The 7019-nt window shown below is 43.4% G+C and overlaps 1 pseudogene; it reads left to right on the top strand.

The window, feature by feature from the left end:
- Positions 1-1652: 1652 nt before the first annotated feature.
- On the top strand, positions 1653-1769 carry LOC112473280 (annotated as a pseudogene).
- Positions 1770-7019: the final 5250 nt, after the last annotated feature.

Genomic DNA, 7019 nt, shown 5'->3' with positions numbered 1-7019 from the left:
CACTCACTGGGCTCCTCAGCTCAGGGTTCCAGGCCAGGAAGAGAAGTCCTCATGACTTCTGGCTGTGAAAACCAACAGAGATGGTGGCTGAGTGAGATGGAGGACTGCGGGAAGGGGAGACCTTCCTCTTAAAGGGCCCACACCCAGCCTTACTCATTGATGGACTCACTCGCTCTGAGCTCTAGCACTAGGGCAGCTGCTCGACGAACGCCAGGGACATACGGGGAGGCGCTGAGTTGTTGGGCTTTAGGGAGAGGGCCGGAGGGGTGGCTGGCTCCCAGACAGAGGTGAAGGCAGAAGCCATTGTTCCTCTGCTGAAGCCTCCCCACTCTCAGCCTGCAGACACAGGTGCCAGCAGCTTGGATAACATAGGTTGCTTCAGTCAGGGGATTCCCTGAGACTCCGCCTTTCCCAACATGTGGGCCCAACCATGCCGCTTACAGTGATTGGTTCCATACAAACTGGGCTGTCTTGGCTCCTGCCTTGAACTTTCAAAAAACTCTCAAAGGCTCACAAAACCCAAAGAAGCAGCATCTGGCCTCAGCGGGCCCTTTATCTCTTGTTCGGTAGCCCCAGGCCCTGCAGTAGTGGCAGCCAGCCTCAGTTTTGGACTTGATCCCTTAAGGCACCTATAAGCCCAGCACGAGAGGAAGCCATATGTAGATTGCTTAGTGACTCTTACCGGGTGGTCCCAGAGGCACACAGGCTGTGGCTGAACTTGGCCTGCAGCTGGATCCCTCTGAGGTCTGTGTCAAGGGGCCCCACGGCACACCTACTACATAAAGCCGCTCTACTAAAAAAAAAACTGGAAGCCTTAGGAGGCCTACCAAATACATAGAAACAGACACAGGGAGGCAGCCAAATGGGGAGACAAAGAAACTTGTCCCACTTGAAAGAACAGAACAAAGTTCCAGAAAAAGAATTCACCAAAATGGAGACAAGCAATATATCAGATGCAGAGTTCAAAACACTGGTTATAAGGATGCTCAAGGAACTTAGGGGAAGAGTAAATGAACTCAGTGAGAACTGTAATGAAGAGATTAAAAAAAAAAAAACATAAAAACGGAGATGGAAATTATAAAAGGGAAAAAGTCAGAAATGAAGAATATAATATCTGAGATGAAGAGTATATTAGAAGGAATCAATAGAGTGGAGGAAGTGGAGGATCAAATCACTGATATAGAGGATGAGGTAGCAGAGGACACCCAATCTGAACGGCAACAACAAGAAAGAATCCAAAATAATGAAGATAATATAAAGAGCCTATGGGATAACATCAAATGTAACATTCGCATCATAGGAGTACCAGAAGGAGAAGAAAAGCAAGAAGTTGAAAATCTATTTGAAGAAATAATGATGGAAAACTTCCCTAGCCCGGTGATGGAAATAGACACACAATCCCACAAAGTTCAGAGAGTCCCAAAAAAGATGAACCCAAAGAGGCCCACTAACACCAATACACATCATAATTAAAATGCCAAAGGTTAAAAACAAAGAGAATCTTAAAAGCAGCAAGAGAAAAGCAGTTAGTTACCTACAAGGGCGCTCCCATGAGACTGGCAGCTGATTTCTCAAAAGAAACTCTTCAGGACAGAAGGGCTTGGCACAAAATGTTCAAAGTGAAGAAAACCCAGTATCTACAACCAAGACTAGTCTATGGCCATACCACCCTGAATGTGCCCAATCTCGTCTGATCTCGGAAGCTAAGCAGGGTCGGGCTTGGTTAGTACTTAGATGGAATCACCTAGGAATACCAGGTGCTGTAGGTGTTAAAAAAAGATAAAACCAAGATTACTTTATCTCGCAAAGCTATCATTTAGAATCAAAGGACAGATAAAAAGCTTCCTAGGCAAGAAAAAGCTAAAGGAGTTCATCATCACCGAGCCAGCATTACAGGAAATGTTGGAGAGACTTCTTTAAGTAGAAGAAAAAACATGTTGCAAAAATATGAATAAAGAATGGCAATAACTACATATCTATTAACGAGTACTTCAAATGAAAAGAAATTGAGTCCTCTAATCAATAGAGAGGGTGACTGAATGGATGAGAAAACAAGACCCTTACATTTGCTGCCCACAAGAGACTCACTTCAGATTAAAAGACACTCACAGACTAAAAGTAAGGGGATGAGAAAAGATATTGCATGATGGGCCTAGAGGGTAGTGTGCCTGAGTGGCGTAAGTCAGAGAGAGGAAGACAAATGCCATATGATTGCATGTATATGTAGAATCTAAAGAACAAAATAAACAAACAAACTCATAAATACAGAGAACGTGTTGAGGGTTACCTGACCAGAGCAGGGTTGAGAGGATCAGTGAAAAAAGGGGAAGGGGATTAAGAAGTACAAATTGGTAGTTAAAAATAGTCATGGAAATAGAAAGTATAGCATAAGGAATATAGCCAATAATATTGTAATAACTATGTATGGCATTAGAGGAGCACTAAATTTACTGGGGTGATCACTTTGTGTGTTATATAGATGTCTAATCACAACATTGTACACCTGAAACCAATATAGTATCGTATGCCAACTATAACTGAAAAATAAAAAATGATTATTAAAAAAAAAATGCTAGCCTAAATGCAAAGGTGGGAAAATAGTGTCAGGCAAGGCACCGGTTGTTTATTCATTCATCCTACTTCCCTGAGGCCTGCAGGTAACAGAAGAAGGAGCTGTGCTCTCTGGCTTCTCCAGGCTCCTGAAGCTCGTGGTCTGCTTCCCGCATCAGGAGACCTGACCTCTGAGAACGAGAGCTATGACATCAGAGGCCTGGGATGCATCTAGGACAGTGAATCCCAGGCTTCGGTACTCATGTATAAAAAAATAAAAATGAGGGGACTGATGATGCTGGTTGCCCAAGTTTTCATTTTTCATAAAAAGGAATAGAGTATTTTTTTCTTAAAGAACAACATTGATCATTGACTGAACATTGATCAAATGTTGATCATTGAAATCAATTCATGAAATTAATCTAATTTAAGTCCTCTGGGCTGTAAGATCTTTTAGAGGATAAAGCCCGTTTATCATTTCAGCTGCTTCCCCAGGGACAGGAAGGATAAAATTTGGAATACGATAATGGTATGGTGATAATAACTGATGTTTATCAGCATGAGAAGGCCCTTGTCTAGGTCCCCAGGACTGATTTCCAGAATGATAAGAATTGGTCAGCTTTGGGAGATGATAACCTGGGGCTGACGCTAGAACCACTGAGTCCACAGCCCCATTGCTGTGAGCCAGCGATCAGAAACCAGAATCAAGGATCTTCTGCCCCCATATCTGTCCCCATAATCGCCACTTGTCCCAAGAGACTGAGGACAGGACACTGGAACATTGCTGTCAAACCTCTCATTCTCATGCCCTTTTTTGCTAGCAGAAGAGTCTGGAAGGTCTACGCCTCCTCTTGGCCTTCCACATTGCATGCAGGTGTCTCTAACTAGCAGATCCCACATTGTACCATGAATCCTAAGTGCAAGGGCACCTGGAAAATATGGATTTTAGTTTTCCAGTCTCTGTAATACAGGAAGGTAGCCTAGAAGGAGGGCAGCATCACTAGTCAATCCATAGTAATTACTAGTACTATTTTTAAATTTTACAAATAGAGGAACTGAGGCATGAAGAGGTTTAGAAATTTGCCCATGGTAACATAGCAAATTAATGGCGAAGTCAGGATTTGAACCCAAGGGATCTGACTTCAAAGTCTTCACTCTTAAAATGATTCCTTTCAAGAAAGGACAGTTTACAACCTTAAACAACATATTATAAAGAGATATACTTTTTTACTGCAGAAAATTACAACATAAAACTTTATTTTTTGATATTACACTCGAAAAAATTCATCAATATCGGTCTCTAAATTCAGCAGAACTGTCTGGAGTAGAATTCAAATATTTAAGGACTTTTTTAATAGCTGTCGTATAAAATCCAGTTTCACATGTTAATGGAAATATAAGGATGAAGTAACACTGTTTCATTCAACTCAGAATATTCTCGGAGAACAAAGAGAAGCTGAGAAATACAGCTCCTGAGGCACCAGCAGCTTGTCCTGCCTTCTTCTTGCAGGACCACAGTGAGAGGTGGACTGGTCCCTGGAGAGGATTCCAGGACCTTCCCATTCCCAGGCTATGTATCATAGAGTCAGAAACGGATAATCTAGGAGCCGTAAGAGAAACCAGGGACAAGCCCATCACGGAGGCGCAATGGTTCCCAACCCCTCACCTGGGATCTAGGAAGCAAGACCCAGAGGCCTGCCCTGAGGGCAGGAAGAAGGAGCCATGAACAGTGGTCATCAGAGCAAACTCTTGCCTGGGACTATCTTATCTCAGGATTCTTGGGTGGCCATTCTCCCTTCTTCCTCCTTACAAATCTGTCCTCTAGATGTAGCATCTAAAACCCCAGTCAGCATAAGACTGATCTTCCTTCTTCGCTGTCTCCAACACAGACAAAAAGACAACATTTTACAAGTATTATCCCGGCCAAGCATCTTAACCTTTGCTAATTCAGAGCTATGGCTTGCATGGAAGAGTAGATGGATAATTAGATGAATGGCTTAATTGATGGATACATGAATTGGTGATAGATAATGCTATAAGGAGACAGAGACAGAGAAAATAAACTTTTAATAGTTGGTCAGCAAGGCCAGAGCTGGAACAAACACTGTCTCTCTAGAAACGTCTGGAAGAAGAGTGTGACATCCAGGAGCCTGCTGAGTGTACATTGAAGAATATTCAAACTGCTGAAAGAAACAGCAACAACAAAAATAAGTCGGCAGACTACAAAAAGGCAAATTAAATAATTATGAACCTCAGTCGTTATAAATAGACGAGAAAACCAGATGGAAAGAGAGAGCTATGAAAAAAAAAAAACCTTAACACCTCTATCTACCGCCAAGTTCAAAGTCAAGTTCAAATCAATCAGTTGACACTCCTGAGAGGAGCCTGCTGCTGCAAGAAATCCTGCTGACCGAGTTCTTGCCCTGCCACATCTTCCCTGAAAGAGAGGCCCACCATGGCTGGGGTCCCACAGGCTGATCCTTGTGCTTTAAAAGAAATACTCTTTAAAATGAAAAGATCTTTCAAATAAAGGATCGTTTTGGCAGGCTTTTTCTTCTCTTGTTCATTCATGCATGACCAAAATGGAGGATGAGCTGCAAGTGTCATGTCCAGTGGCCCTACCCTCAGCCAAGAGGTTCTCTGCAGCCCAGGTTAGAATGCCATTTTTGCACATGCAGGCAGGGAGGAAGGAGTGGACAGAAAGTGATATCTCTTTTGAACAGAGACCGCAGGGAGGCAGCATGAAGGGGGTGGGTAGAACACACCCAGGTCTTTGGATTTGCATCTCTATTCTGCCAGCTGGCACCTGTGTGCCCTTAAGCAACTTACCTCACTTCTAACCTCTGCTTCCTCACCTACAAAAAGGGATAGTGGTGCCTGTCTCCTGATTTTTTTTTTCAGGATTAAAGATTCTGCATGTAAAGGGGCCTGTCCTACAATGAAGGCTGTCATCATGGATGCTGGGCCCTGCCTGGGTCCTGACTCTGGACCCTTGCTCTAGCGCTACCCAGGCTGAGTCCTCTGATCCCACGTGCAGGCTCTGTACCTCTCTCACCCCCTGGAAAGGCAGCCCTAGATTGAAATTGTGGACTCAGCACCAAGGCTTCCTTGCTGTTCCTACCTTATGGGACCCAGCATTGGAGGTGGACCTTGACCCTTGTGTCTGCCTCCAATGCCTTGTTTTCATAAACTGCTCAATGGTCTTACTGAATGTTTACTGAGTACCTGCTAACTCAGATCCCTCCTCAAACAGACACCCTTTCTGGCTTCTGCCTTGCTTTTGCTGTCCCTCTCCCAGAGGTGGGAGCCCATCTGGTGGCAGATGTTCCATTATTCAAAGAAAGACCTCCATGCCAAAAAAAATCCTGAGTATCTCCTAGACCAGAGTTCCTGCAGCTGGACTCTACCCACTTCAAACCCCATCACCTCACTCCGGCCCCACCCCTGCTTCAGGCTGCCTGCCAGAACTTACCAGACATCTCCTACCTTCCTGCTATGCCTTTCCCCCTCTACAGAGTGAGAAGAGATGCAGACTGTAGAATCAACTGCCCTGCACATCTACTGTGTGACCTTGGGCAAGTTCATTCACCTCTCTGAATCTCATCTAGAAAATGAAGAGAATAACAGCTTCACCAGGCCACAGAGGAAATTCAATGGATGGTGTGTATCCTAAGCCTAGCGTAGTGTCTGGCACGTCAGAGTTCTCCCTAAAGGCCAGCCCCCTCCCTTTTGCCTCCTCCCATCCCAGATGGCCAGTAACTAGTCATGCCTAGCTAAATCCAGAGATATGACACTGGTCATTAAAACAAATTTGTCATTTAGTTCTATAGCCAGGTGGCACATGACAGCTATTAATTTTTCACATGAAAAATGGGCTCTGCTAATTGAAAAACATCAAAAAGATTGAGGTTTACACAAATATTCAGCTCTGTTTATTTTTTCTAATTTACTTTTCAGCAGTCAGTAAGAACTTAATGACTCTCATTTATGGCTTCCTCCCTATTTATAGATATTAGTGCCTGTGGTGTTCTAGATGTATATACTGAAAGCATTCAGCCTGTGCTACATGGCCAGCAGGGAACAATTACAACGCCCAGATGAATTCCATATTCCTCAAAAGCTAGCTGATGTACTCACTCACTATTCATTAGGAAAACACCTCGGCTAGTACTCTACATCGGCTGGATTCTGTTTTCGTTTTCTTGATACAGATTTTTCTGTCTTGAAAGTCTTTTTATTGTTTCATTTGGTATTAAATAAAGATAGGTAATATTTATTGAGCAACTACTCTGTGCCAGGTGTTTGCTATGCACTTTAAGTGGACTATCTTATTCATGCCCAACATAACACCATGAGGAAGGTATCGTTTATTAACCCTTTTTCCAGGTGAAAGAATTGAGATGTAGGGGGAGATTAGATATTCAGATATTCAAGTCTCTGGTCCAGAGCCCATTTTTTATCATTGTGTC

The sequence above is a fragment of the Pteropus alecto genome, unplaced genomic scaffold (assembly GCF_000325575.1).
Source record: "Pteropus alecto unplaced genomic scaffold, ASM32557v1 scaffold98, whole genome shotgun sequence".
Classification (NCBI taxonomy): Eukaryota; Metazoa; Chordata; class Mammalia; order Chiroptera; family Pteropodidae; genus Pteropus; species Pteropus alecto.
The sequence above is the reverse complement of the archived record's forward strand: the minus strand, read 5'-3'. Positions and strand labels throughout refer to the sequence as shown.